A 10,992-nucleotide genomic window follows, 5' to 3' on the forward strand; every position below is an offset into this window, starting at 1 on the left:
GGTGAGATTGTAAACTGGTTCAACCATTGTGGAAAACAGTATGGCGATTCCTCAAGGATCTAGAACTAGAAATACTATATGACCCAGCCATCCCATTACTGGGTATTTACCCAAAGGATTATAAATCATGCTGCTATAAAGACACATGCACACGTATGTTTATTGTGGCACTATTCACAAGAGCAAAGACTTGGAATCAACCCAAACGTCTATCAGTGACAGACTGGATTAAGAAAATGTGGCATATATACACCATGGAATACTATGCAGCCATAAAAAAGGATGAGTTTGTGTCCTTTGTAGGGACATGGATGCAGCTGGAAACCATCATTCTCAGCAAACTATTGCAAGAACAGAAAACCAAACACCGCATGTTCTCACTCATAGGTGGGAATTGAACAATGAGATCACTTGGACTCTGGAAGGGGAACATCACACACTGGGGCCTATTATGGGAAGGGGAGAGGGGGAAGGGGAAGCATTGGGAGTTATACCTGATGTAAATGATAAGTTGATGGGTGCTGAAGAGTTGATGGATGCAGCACACCAACATGGCACAACTTAAAGTTCTAGGGTACATGTGCACAACGTGCAGGTGTGTTACATATGTATAAAAAAAAAAGAAAGAAAAAGAAAAAGAAAATATACTTTGTGTAATTTCTATTATTTTGAATTTAAGATATATTTTATTGTCTAGACTATTACCTTTGTTGGTAAATGTTCTAAGTGAGCTTGAGAAATATGTGTACTATGCCATTTTTGCATGAAGTATCCAATAAATGTCAATTAAATCATGTTGATTCATAGTGTTGCTCAGATCAACTTTATCCTTACTTATTTTCTGCCTCCTTAATCTATCAATTACTGAAAGAAGGATGCTGAAGTCTCCAACTATAATAGTTTATGTCTATTTTTCTTGATGTTCTCTTAGGGTTTTTTTGGTTGTTGTTTATATATTTTGTCTATTTTATTCTTTTTTGCATATTTTGATGATTCACTTTTAGCAGTATAACCAGTAAATGATAATCTGAAGATTGGCCTCTTAATGACTATATACTGCTTCCCTTTATCCTTCATAACTTTACTTTTCTGAAGTCTACTTTGTATGAATTTAATATAGCCACTACATGTTTATTTTGATTAGTGTAGTATCATATATCATTCTCTCTTCATTTTTAAAACAGCTTTATTGAGATAGAGCTCAATATCACTTTACTTCTAACCTATCTTAACGTTAGAAAAAAAAACTTTTATTTTAGATTCAGTGGTAAACATGCAGGTTTGTTATATAGGTAAACTCGGGTCACAGGGATTTGTTGTAGAGGTTATTTCATCACCCAGGTACTAAGTCTAGTATCCAATAGTTATTTTTTAATTTTTTTCTTCTCCATACCATCTTCCTACCCTCTAATTTCAGGTAGCCCTCGGTGTCAGTTGTTCCCCTCATTGTGTCCACGTATTCATAATTTAGCTCCCAATTATAAGTGAGAACATGTGGTTTTTGTTTTTTTGTCCTTGTGTTAGTTTGCTAAGGATAATATCTTCCAGCTCCATCCATATTTTACAAAGTACATGATCTCATTCTGTTTTATGGCTGCATAGTATTCCATGGTCTATATGTACCACATTTTATGTTTTCAGTCTATATCTCAGTCTTTATATTTAAAATGAGTTTCTTATAGACAATATATTATTTGTCTTTCTAAAAAATGCTTTCTGACAATCTATATTCTTAAATTGGTCTATTTCAAAATTCTTGTTTAAAGTAAGCATTGATATAGTTGAGTTAATATTACCATATTTGTAACTATTTTCTCTTCTTCTTTTTTTTTTTAGAAAGGGTCTTGCTCTGTCTCCAGGCTGGAGTGCAGTGGCGCGATCTAGACTCACTGCAACCTCCGCCTCACAGCCTCAAGTGATTATCCTGCCTCAGCCTCCTGAGCAGCTGGGACTACAGGCACATGCCACCACGCCCAGCTAATTTTTGTGTTTTTAGTGGAGCTGGAGTTTCACCATGCTGGCCAGAATGGTCTCGATCTCTTTACCTCGTGATCCCCATGCCTCGGCTTCCTAAAGTGATGGGATTACAGGCATAAGCCACCGCACTCAATCTTCTTTTTTTTCACATGAGTTGTTTTTACTTTTTCTACTGTCTTTGAATTGGGCATTTTCTTCTATTCCAGTTTACCTTCTCTTTTATCACATCAATTGCATTTACATTTTTAATTTTGGAGAATTCCCTAGAGATCATAATATGCTTTTTACCTAATCCATACAAACCTTCAATTAATACTATGACACTTCATGTGTAGTAAAAGTGACTGATACTGGTACATTGCCTATTTTTTTTTCCATTTCTTTTGTCATTGCTTTCATTTATTTTTAATCTACTCAATTTTACAATCACCAAATATATTACTAGTATTACTTTAAATACAGCTATTTTTAGATCAATTAAAATTAAAAAATAATTTTTTAGTTTCTATTTGACTTATTTATTCTCAATGATCTTCCTTGAAAGATGGATATGCTGTCAACACACTCCTATTTTTTTTTTTTTTTGGTCTCAGAAATTATTTCCCTGTACTTGATAAAAATAATTTCATTGGATATAAAATTCTAGGTTGGCAATTTTTCTTTCAATACTTTAAATATTTCCTTCTATTCTCTCATGATGATATGCTTTTTAATGAAAAGTTCGGTGTAATTCTTAACTTTATTTCATTGTAAGTAAGGTGTTTAATTTCCTCCGAGTTCTTCAAGATCTTCTCTTTATCTTTGGTTTATTGACATTTGAATATGGTATGCCTAGGTTTAGTTTTTTGTTTGTTTTTTATTTTATTTTTTTAAATTCTTTGTATTCATCCTACTTTGTATTATCTGAGCTTCTTGGACTGTGATTTGATATTTGTGATTACATTTGGAAAGTTCTCAGCTATTACTGTTCAAATGGCTCTGCTTGATTCCTTTCTTATGCTCCTTCCAATATTCCAATAAAGCAAATGTTATACTTTTTGAAATTATCCCACAGTTCTGTATATTCTGTTTGGTTTTGTTGCTGCAGTTTTTGTTTCCACTATTATTCCTTCTTCACTTTGCATTTTAGTTTGAGAAGTTTGCACTGAAATATCTTCAAGCTCAATGATTCTTTTCAAATCCATTTGCTGTCTACCTATTTAAGGCATTCTTCATTTCTGTTACAGTGTTTCTGATTTCCTACATTTCTTTTGATTGCTTCTTGAAGTTTTTATCTTTTTGCTTCATAACCCATCTGTTCTTGCATCTATTTTTCCATTAGACTCCTTAATATATCAATCATAGTTATTATAAATTCCTTTCTGATATTTTCAAAACCTGTGCTATAACTCATGTTCTGATACTTAGCTTGTTGTTTTGACTTGACAATATTTGTTTTCTTGCTTTTTTCCTTCTATTTTTTTATTGAAAAAGGTAATGTATCTAGTAATAGAAATTGAGCTCAATATGCCTTTGTTGTGAGGTTTTATGTTAATATGTATAGTAAGGAGTCTGACTCAAATTTTGATGTTTGACTACTGGCAGCTTTTCTGCCTCATTCCTCCCCGTTCCCCGGTGCCATCCATCTGGTCAAGCTGGTAAGAAATCTTGGGTTCTGCTTCTTTTGTCACTGGTGAGGAGCCCAAGATTGTTCCCAGGAAGCCTCACCGTGTCCACCCAGTAGCCGTAATAAAAACCCTGAACCAGTTTAATTTTCTTGCTCTCTTAAGTCATTTCAGACCTCTTTTAGAGTGAAGCAAATCAAAATATTTCAGCCCCCAAAATGACTCCCTGTTATAGTGGGTATTTTGAATTAAAGGCCCTTAAACATCAGTAGACACTGAAAAAAAAATTTTCCTTCATTTACATAGAGACTAGATGGACCCCCCCAAGGAAAACAATTGTTTTTCCTTCTCATGTCTGTTATCTGACTATCTGTTGCAGAGCAGAAGACTGAAGAATGTAGCAACACCTGAACTGACCCTTTCATGAGACAGTGCCTGTCTCTCAGGCTCATTCATTTTCTAAGGAGAACCATTTACAAGTTAATCTCTGTTCCCTACTTTATTAATTTTCCCTAATAATCATTTATTGCCCCTCAACGGAATTACAAATATTCTCCACCTCCCTTCTCCCTCTGAAACAGAAATATATAAACTTCTATACCCCACTGAAGATTTGGTGATAATAACTTTGTGGTTCTCCCCCAAGCACATGAATAAATTGTATGCCATTTCTTCTATAAATCTTCCTTTTGTCCATCGATTTTTTATCAAAGCTTCAGAAGATGAAGTGAAAGTTTTCCCTTGACCCTTAAAAGAAGTCTACTCTGTTCTCTCCAGAAAACCTCCACCATAGAAGTAATAAATATTTCATATCCTCTTGATGTCTTTATGCTGTCACCAGTTGCCATGTCTGAAACCATTACACCTGTGCGGAAAATCTGAAATAATCATCCTAGGAATTGGATTGCATTTAATATTTTCTGTATTTGTAGGTCATGGAGGCTTAAAATTTTCCCAATGTCTTGTTTTGTCTTCCCTGTTGTTTTTAAGCTTCAATAAGAACTTTTACAAAATAAAAAATATATCTTGCAGATCTTATATCTGTAATCCACTATTATTATCCTGGAGTACTATTGATATGGAAAAGTATGGAGGATGGAATGTAATTTTCCAATGGGTTCTTCTTGTCCTCTGCACAGATACAGTTGATTTACTAACACAGCCATATTACAATAGAGAAAGAGTATAGTAAACACAGAGCCAGTCAACAGACAGGAGTTCATTACACCTTTCAAATTTGGAGGCTAAGTTTTTTAAGAATAATAGGACAGGCAAGGGGCTAGAGGATAGGGAATATTCACTGGGTTGGTGATGGAATTATAGGGAGTCAAAGTTGTCCTCTTGCACTGAGTTTCTGGGTGGGATTATAAGACAAATTGAACCAGTTTAACAGTCTAGTTGGCACCAGCTGGTACATCAGAATGCAGGTTCTCTTTTTTTTTTTGAGACAAGAGTCTCTCTCACTGTCACCCAGGCTGGAGGAGTGCAGTGACGCGATCTCGGCTCACTGCAAGCTCCGCCTCTAGGTTTCATGCCATTCACTTGATTCAGCCTCCTGAGTAGCTGGGACTACAGGCACCCACCACCACAGCTGGCTAATTTCATTTTTCTTTTTGTTGTTGTTGTTGTATTTTTAGTAGAGACGGGGTTTCACCATGTTAGCCAGGATGGTCACGGTCTCCTGACCTCGTGATCCGCCTGGCTCCGCCTCCCAAAACGCTGAGATTATAGGCATGAGTCACTGTGCCTGGCTTTAATTTGTTAGTTTTACAAAGGTAGTTTTTGTCACCAAGCATGGAGAGAGTACTTTTAGGAAGTGCTGTTATCATACTTGCTTTAAAGTTAAACTCTAAACAAAATTGCTCCCAAAGTTAGTTATGCCAAAGAATAAGCAAGGACAGTTTAGAAGATAGAAGCAAGATGGAGTCAGCTATGTCAGATTTCTCATACTGTCATAATTCTGCAAAGGTTGTGTCAGGGAAGCATTCTATAATCTCATGCTTAAATATAGCCTCTTAGTACAGCTGTGTCCCTGGGCTGTCACCTTCACAAGTGCTCCCCACCAGCCCCCGTCTTTATTTGATACAAGTAGGCTAAAGAAGGTTGAATTCAGACAATACTCTAAGACTTTTCCCTAGGTAGAACATGGTTTTATGAATTATTCCCCCTGGGTAGTGGGCCTTTGTTATGGAGGAAACTCTTGGCAATTTTTTTGTTACCTTTCCCCTCCACAGTCAGAGCCACTAGAGAATCTATCTTGGCTCTTCACTATGAGAACTTGGTTGTGTTTCTGAAGGCAATACCTACTGAAAGTGTGGGGGTACTGCTAAAATTTGGAATTTCTGACTCTCCTGCTAATCTACACTCAGTTACCAGCACCCAGTCTCCCAAAATTCATCAAAATTACCATTTAAGTGTTCCTACCAGTTTTTGACCCCAACAACTTCTGCTCTAGTTAATACATCTCAAACTGCAACTCTCTGGAGTTAATCTGTCTCTCTCAATTTGAAGGTGGCAGTTTTCCCTGTTAACACAATGCCCTTATGGGACCAAGAAAACACATTGGTTTTTAGTTTGATTAGCTTTTCTCTTGTTAAGATGGAAATAACAACTTCCAAGGGCACCTATACCTATTCTACATCAACTAGTTCTTTGTCTCTTTCATATTGGCTCTTACTAAATATTTTTAACTTTTGACTGATAAGTAATGTTCATCATACTGAAAGTCATTAAAAATGCCAAATGTGAACTAATACAAAAGTCTAATGTTCTCTGTTTTCTTGTATATACTTAACTTTCTAAAAGTCAATGTGTCTCAACCCATGACATCATTAATAAGTGCTTTACAGTTTGTACTTTTAAAGATCCACATAATTTTCTAACTTCCTTTGTTTTATTCACTTTTATTATAAAGCTGTCCTATCACAGAACAATTCTTCTTTCCCTGAGTCTGTTACAGAACTTCATACATTTGAAATTTTGCACAGTGCTACTCCTGATCTCAGAAATGTTATTTCCCCTCTACCTTGGGAATTTATTCATTCATCTAGCTAGGCACAGCTCAAATTTCAAACTTTCTGAAAAGTATATCCCAATTTACTCAAGTAATTGGTTAATTTCTATGAATTTCTGTTAGTTGTTTATTCTCCTTTTGTATTTTTTGTATAATCTTTCTACACTTCATATTTATTGTTTTCCAATTTTTCTCCCTTACTAGACTTTAGTCAAGAAACTGTTCATTTTTGCATTATTAGAGCTTTGCTCACACTGAATTCAATAAGCGATTGTTGAATTATTAATGTCTTAGGTTTAAACCAGTCTTTTTCTCTCTTCTTATAGTGTATGATCTTACAATGTGAATCTTAATAAGTCAAACCAAATATTTTCTTAAATTTTCTTTATACGTTTGCACATTGCTTCCTAATATTTTTTCCTGCATTGCTAAAAAACTTTGAAGAGCTCTGGCTATACAATGTAGATCAAATATAAACAATACTAAATTAAAACAGGAATTTTTGTTGCTTCTAAGATGGAAATCTAAACCCAATTTATTAACAGTAAAGACATAGTGGTTTGGTCCCCATTGTAACTGCTACAGATCTGATGAGTGGAGGAACACCAGGGTTCTTGGTCCTGGCGCTGGTTTTGATAACATGACATAGATGCACATGAAGTGGTTTTAAGGTGTGAAAGGTTTAATAGGCAAGAAAGAAGGAAGGAAGAAAGAAGAAAACAGCTCCCCCATGCGGAGACAGAGGGAGGGGGTATTGGAGCAAAGAGAAAACCCCAAGTGTGGCTGAAATCAGTCAGTTAATATGAAGAGACTGGAGGAGGTGATGTCTAGTTTGCATAGGGTTCAGGGGATTGGTTTGACCAGGCATGTCATTCAGGTAGCCCGTGAAAAACTGACCCTCCCATCTAGCCTTTCAATATGCAAATGCAGAGCGCCATGATGTTCCACACACGGAGATATATGGGGGTGGCCATGTTGCCAGGTACATGTGAGGCAAGGACAAGAAGAAGGTGGCAGGAATTGCCATGTTTGGGTTGACCCAGTTTCTTTTTTTATTTTTTCTGTCCATAAGTTTATTGTCTTTATCTGAAAAATTCTCATGGAAAATTGTTTGGTTTAGCTCTCAGCAGCCCACTTCTGAGCTCTGAGGAAGCTTGCCTTCTTTTGAGCTACCCCATCTTTCTTCTGAGCAAGGGACATTTTGGTATGGTTCCACCTCTTCTTTTTAATTTATTTCTTGGGCTTCTTTTCATAGACTGGATTCTCTCATATAGCAGCATAAGCTTTCTTATACATCTCCTCCACCATGTCTGGAGTTACACTGTTTTTTTTTATGTATTGAGAGAACTGTTTCTTGTAAGCATCTTCCATTAAGTAATGGAATCATAACCAGGGAATTGTTTGGTACTATGAGGGACAGACAAGCCTCCATCAATAGCTCCCTTCAGGGCACCAAAAACTTTATTGCCAGTGGTAGTTCCGGCAAGGCCTACATCCAAATAGTAGATAAAGGCCCCTGGCTGACCATCAATGTTTTCCACATTGTATTTATTGCCAGTCACCTCCACTTGGCCTTCATAGATTTTGTCCATGCCAAATCTATTGAGAAGCCAGTGGAGCAGCAGCAGGCCAGCCCAATACGCTAAAGCATAATTTGTCAGGCCAACCTTCACACCATATTTTGGCAGTTAGTATGCATATGATGCACACACTATCATATCCCCTTCTATACGAGCATAAGCAATCTAATAAATGATATCTTTTTTACACGAACTATCATTCTGTATTTGGGTGTGTTGTATTTATTTTTATCCTGTATCTCCAAGCATTTCTGAGCGCAGAAATCAGTTTTGCCCTCTTGTCATCTTCTAAATTTCACTTGGTATCTTTCAAAGTAGGCCTGATTCTTAACAACTTTAACAAACCCCATCCTGCTGAACAGAGACCTGCATCCATGGCCTGACAGAGACCAACAGGCCCAGCAGCACTAGGGAGTGCAAAGGGCCATGGCCCTTGCTCAGATGCAGTATGCGGAATCCAGGTTTGAATGGCTTGCAATTGCATATCAAAGGTTGCCTGGTCAAACCAATCCCCTGAGCCTCTGAGAGCCAGGGCTTTCCTGCTAGACAATAAACGTTTCTGGAGCTGATTTAAAAGAAACAAAAATTTTCCAAGGACCCTTTTTCCTCTGTATCTGCTCAAAATAATTTCTTAATAACTCCTATAACATAACCTCATATTGGGCATTTTTGGATTTATAGAGAGAAAGGGCTGAGGAAAGCAAAAATACAGAAGATGAAGCAGACTGGTCACTTCAGAGTTACTTTCCTTGTAAAGGTTAAAGCAAAGATGATTTTGTTATTATGCTAGCTAAAAATGCCCTATATAGGGATTTCACTATTCTTTCCTTCTCCTGATTTCTTGGAAGTTCAGATAAACATTTAGTTTTGGTTTCGTCATGTGGAATGTCAGCCTGAGTAGCTCCATTTGGGTTTAGTTGTTGGGCCTAGAACAGAAAGTTCAAACCAATGATTTCTTACACATTTTATTTAACAATTTCCCCTTTTTAGTTAGGATCTCATGTAGAACCAAAACCTATAGCACTAATGCTACTCTCAGTCATCATCATTTTGGGATTTGGGTTTTGACACATCGTTCATAATTTACAGTGTTTTTATTGTCATATGTTACTTGAAGGTTTTATTATTCCATCCATAAAGGCCACTTAGTATTCAGCAGATGGCTGCATGTGGACATTTAAGACTTTTTGAGAGGGTGTATTATACCAGGAAGACTACTATTAGGACCATCAAGAGGATAATACCAAGAGTTTGGAGTATGTCCCTTAGCTAGGGTCACCATAAACCAAACCAACCAAAATTGAATAGACAAAGAATGAGTCAGAGAAGAAATCTCACCTAATTTAACCAAGCAATCTGTTTACTAACTTTTTGCAACTGAATTTGTATAACACCTGATGTATTTATCCATATGCAATCAGTGCCATCAACCTCATAGACTCATTTCTGTTCAGGTAGTAGAAAATCTAGCATCCCATGACAGGTTAAACTAAAGCAGGGAGTAAGAATAAATGGGTATACAAATTTTATTCTATAAAAGGGACCTGTGGTATAATTTGAACAACAGTTGCACAGTGGATATTGATCAAGTTACTCACTAGCAGTTTAAAGAATTCCTTGGTTGAGGTAAATATTTGGATTTGACATGGCAGATCCAACATTCCATCAAGTTATTCACAGAAGCTGCTGACTGTGAATTTGTACATATAGTATTATTCCACCAAGCAAAAAGGGTAGGCATGAGCAAGGAAAAAGTAAGGATAAGAGTCCTACTACAATGGAAACTCCTGTTCTGATGTCTCAGGGAAAAACCACTCACAGAAGAAAATCATTAATATATCCTCCTTGTTTGTACTTTGAATGTCTCTGATTATGGCATGAAGGATTTTGGTAAATCTTCTGTGTGGCCCACATACCAGGCATGAGACAAGGGTGTGAAAATTGCAAGCGTGAATTTTACATCATGTTTTCCAGCTTCAGGTTGTAGGGCTTCAGGAACAGAGCAATTGTTGTTCTCAGTTGTAGAGCTGTAGCCAGATGTTGGAGGAAATTAGAAGAATTCAGGATCCAATTCTGTATACAGGTAAACCATAAAAACTTGAAAACAATAAAAAGGACTACAATCTAATAACAAGTATACCTACAGTTTTTCTTCAGAAACAATTTTTTTTCTCTCTCTACAGTTACCCTCATTTCTAACAAAGATAAATGGAATGTAATCAATTTGTCTGCAAAACCAGTACAGTTTCATTAAACTTGGTCGGATTATTTACATAAGTATAGAAAGAATAGACGTTGACCACATAGGCTCTTTTGAAGTTGACTTTACTGGAACTTTTGACAGAGAATCTTAGACTGGACTTTAAAAATCTCTCAAGGCTAAAAAGTCAAATCAAAGCAGACTTCAGACTTCACCTGCAGTACCTATAGATTCGGTCTACGTGAATCCTCAAATATGACATCGCTGTTAAAGCTTTGGTAATATAACCAGTATTTCTAATGGTATCTTGTTATAAAGAGAGTTTATTATAATTTAGCTTATCAAAATAATTATGTTTCCTTAAAATAACAATATTCCTGAATAGTTTCTAAATTCTGGATGGACAAGATAGGGAGAAAAAGTAAATGTTTCCATTTTTGTTCACAAGAGTAGACTTTACTAAATTTCTATAAACCATACATAGCTCAAAAGTAAAACATAATCCTTAAATCTGAAAAGCAAAACATTTTTTAAAAGCAATAGTTCAAATTAATAAGATGCATAAATTTATAATTTTTTTATCAGTTCATTCTGTCTCATGTAATTAATGCTTGTTTT

The 10,992-nt window shown here is 36.1% G+C and overlaps 1 pseudogene; it reads right to left on the reverse strand.

Moving 5' to 3' along the window:
- Nucleotides 1-7,710: 7,710 nt before the first annotated feature.
- LOC117064439 lies at nucleotides 7,711-8,536 on the reverse strand (annotated as a pseudogene).
- Between the last annotated feature and the right edge of the window lie 2,456 nt (nucleotides 8,537-10,992).

This window comes from Trachypithecus francoisi, unplaced genomic scaffold (genome assembly GCF_009764315.1).
Source record: "Trachypithecus francoisi isolate TF-2019V2 unplaced genomic scaffold, Tfra_2.0 Lachesis_group2, whole genome shotgun sequence".
In the NCBI taxonomy this organism is placed as follows: Eukaryota; Metazoa; Chordata; class Mammalia; order Primates; family Cercopithecidae; genus Trachypithecus; species Trachypithecus francoisi.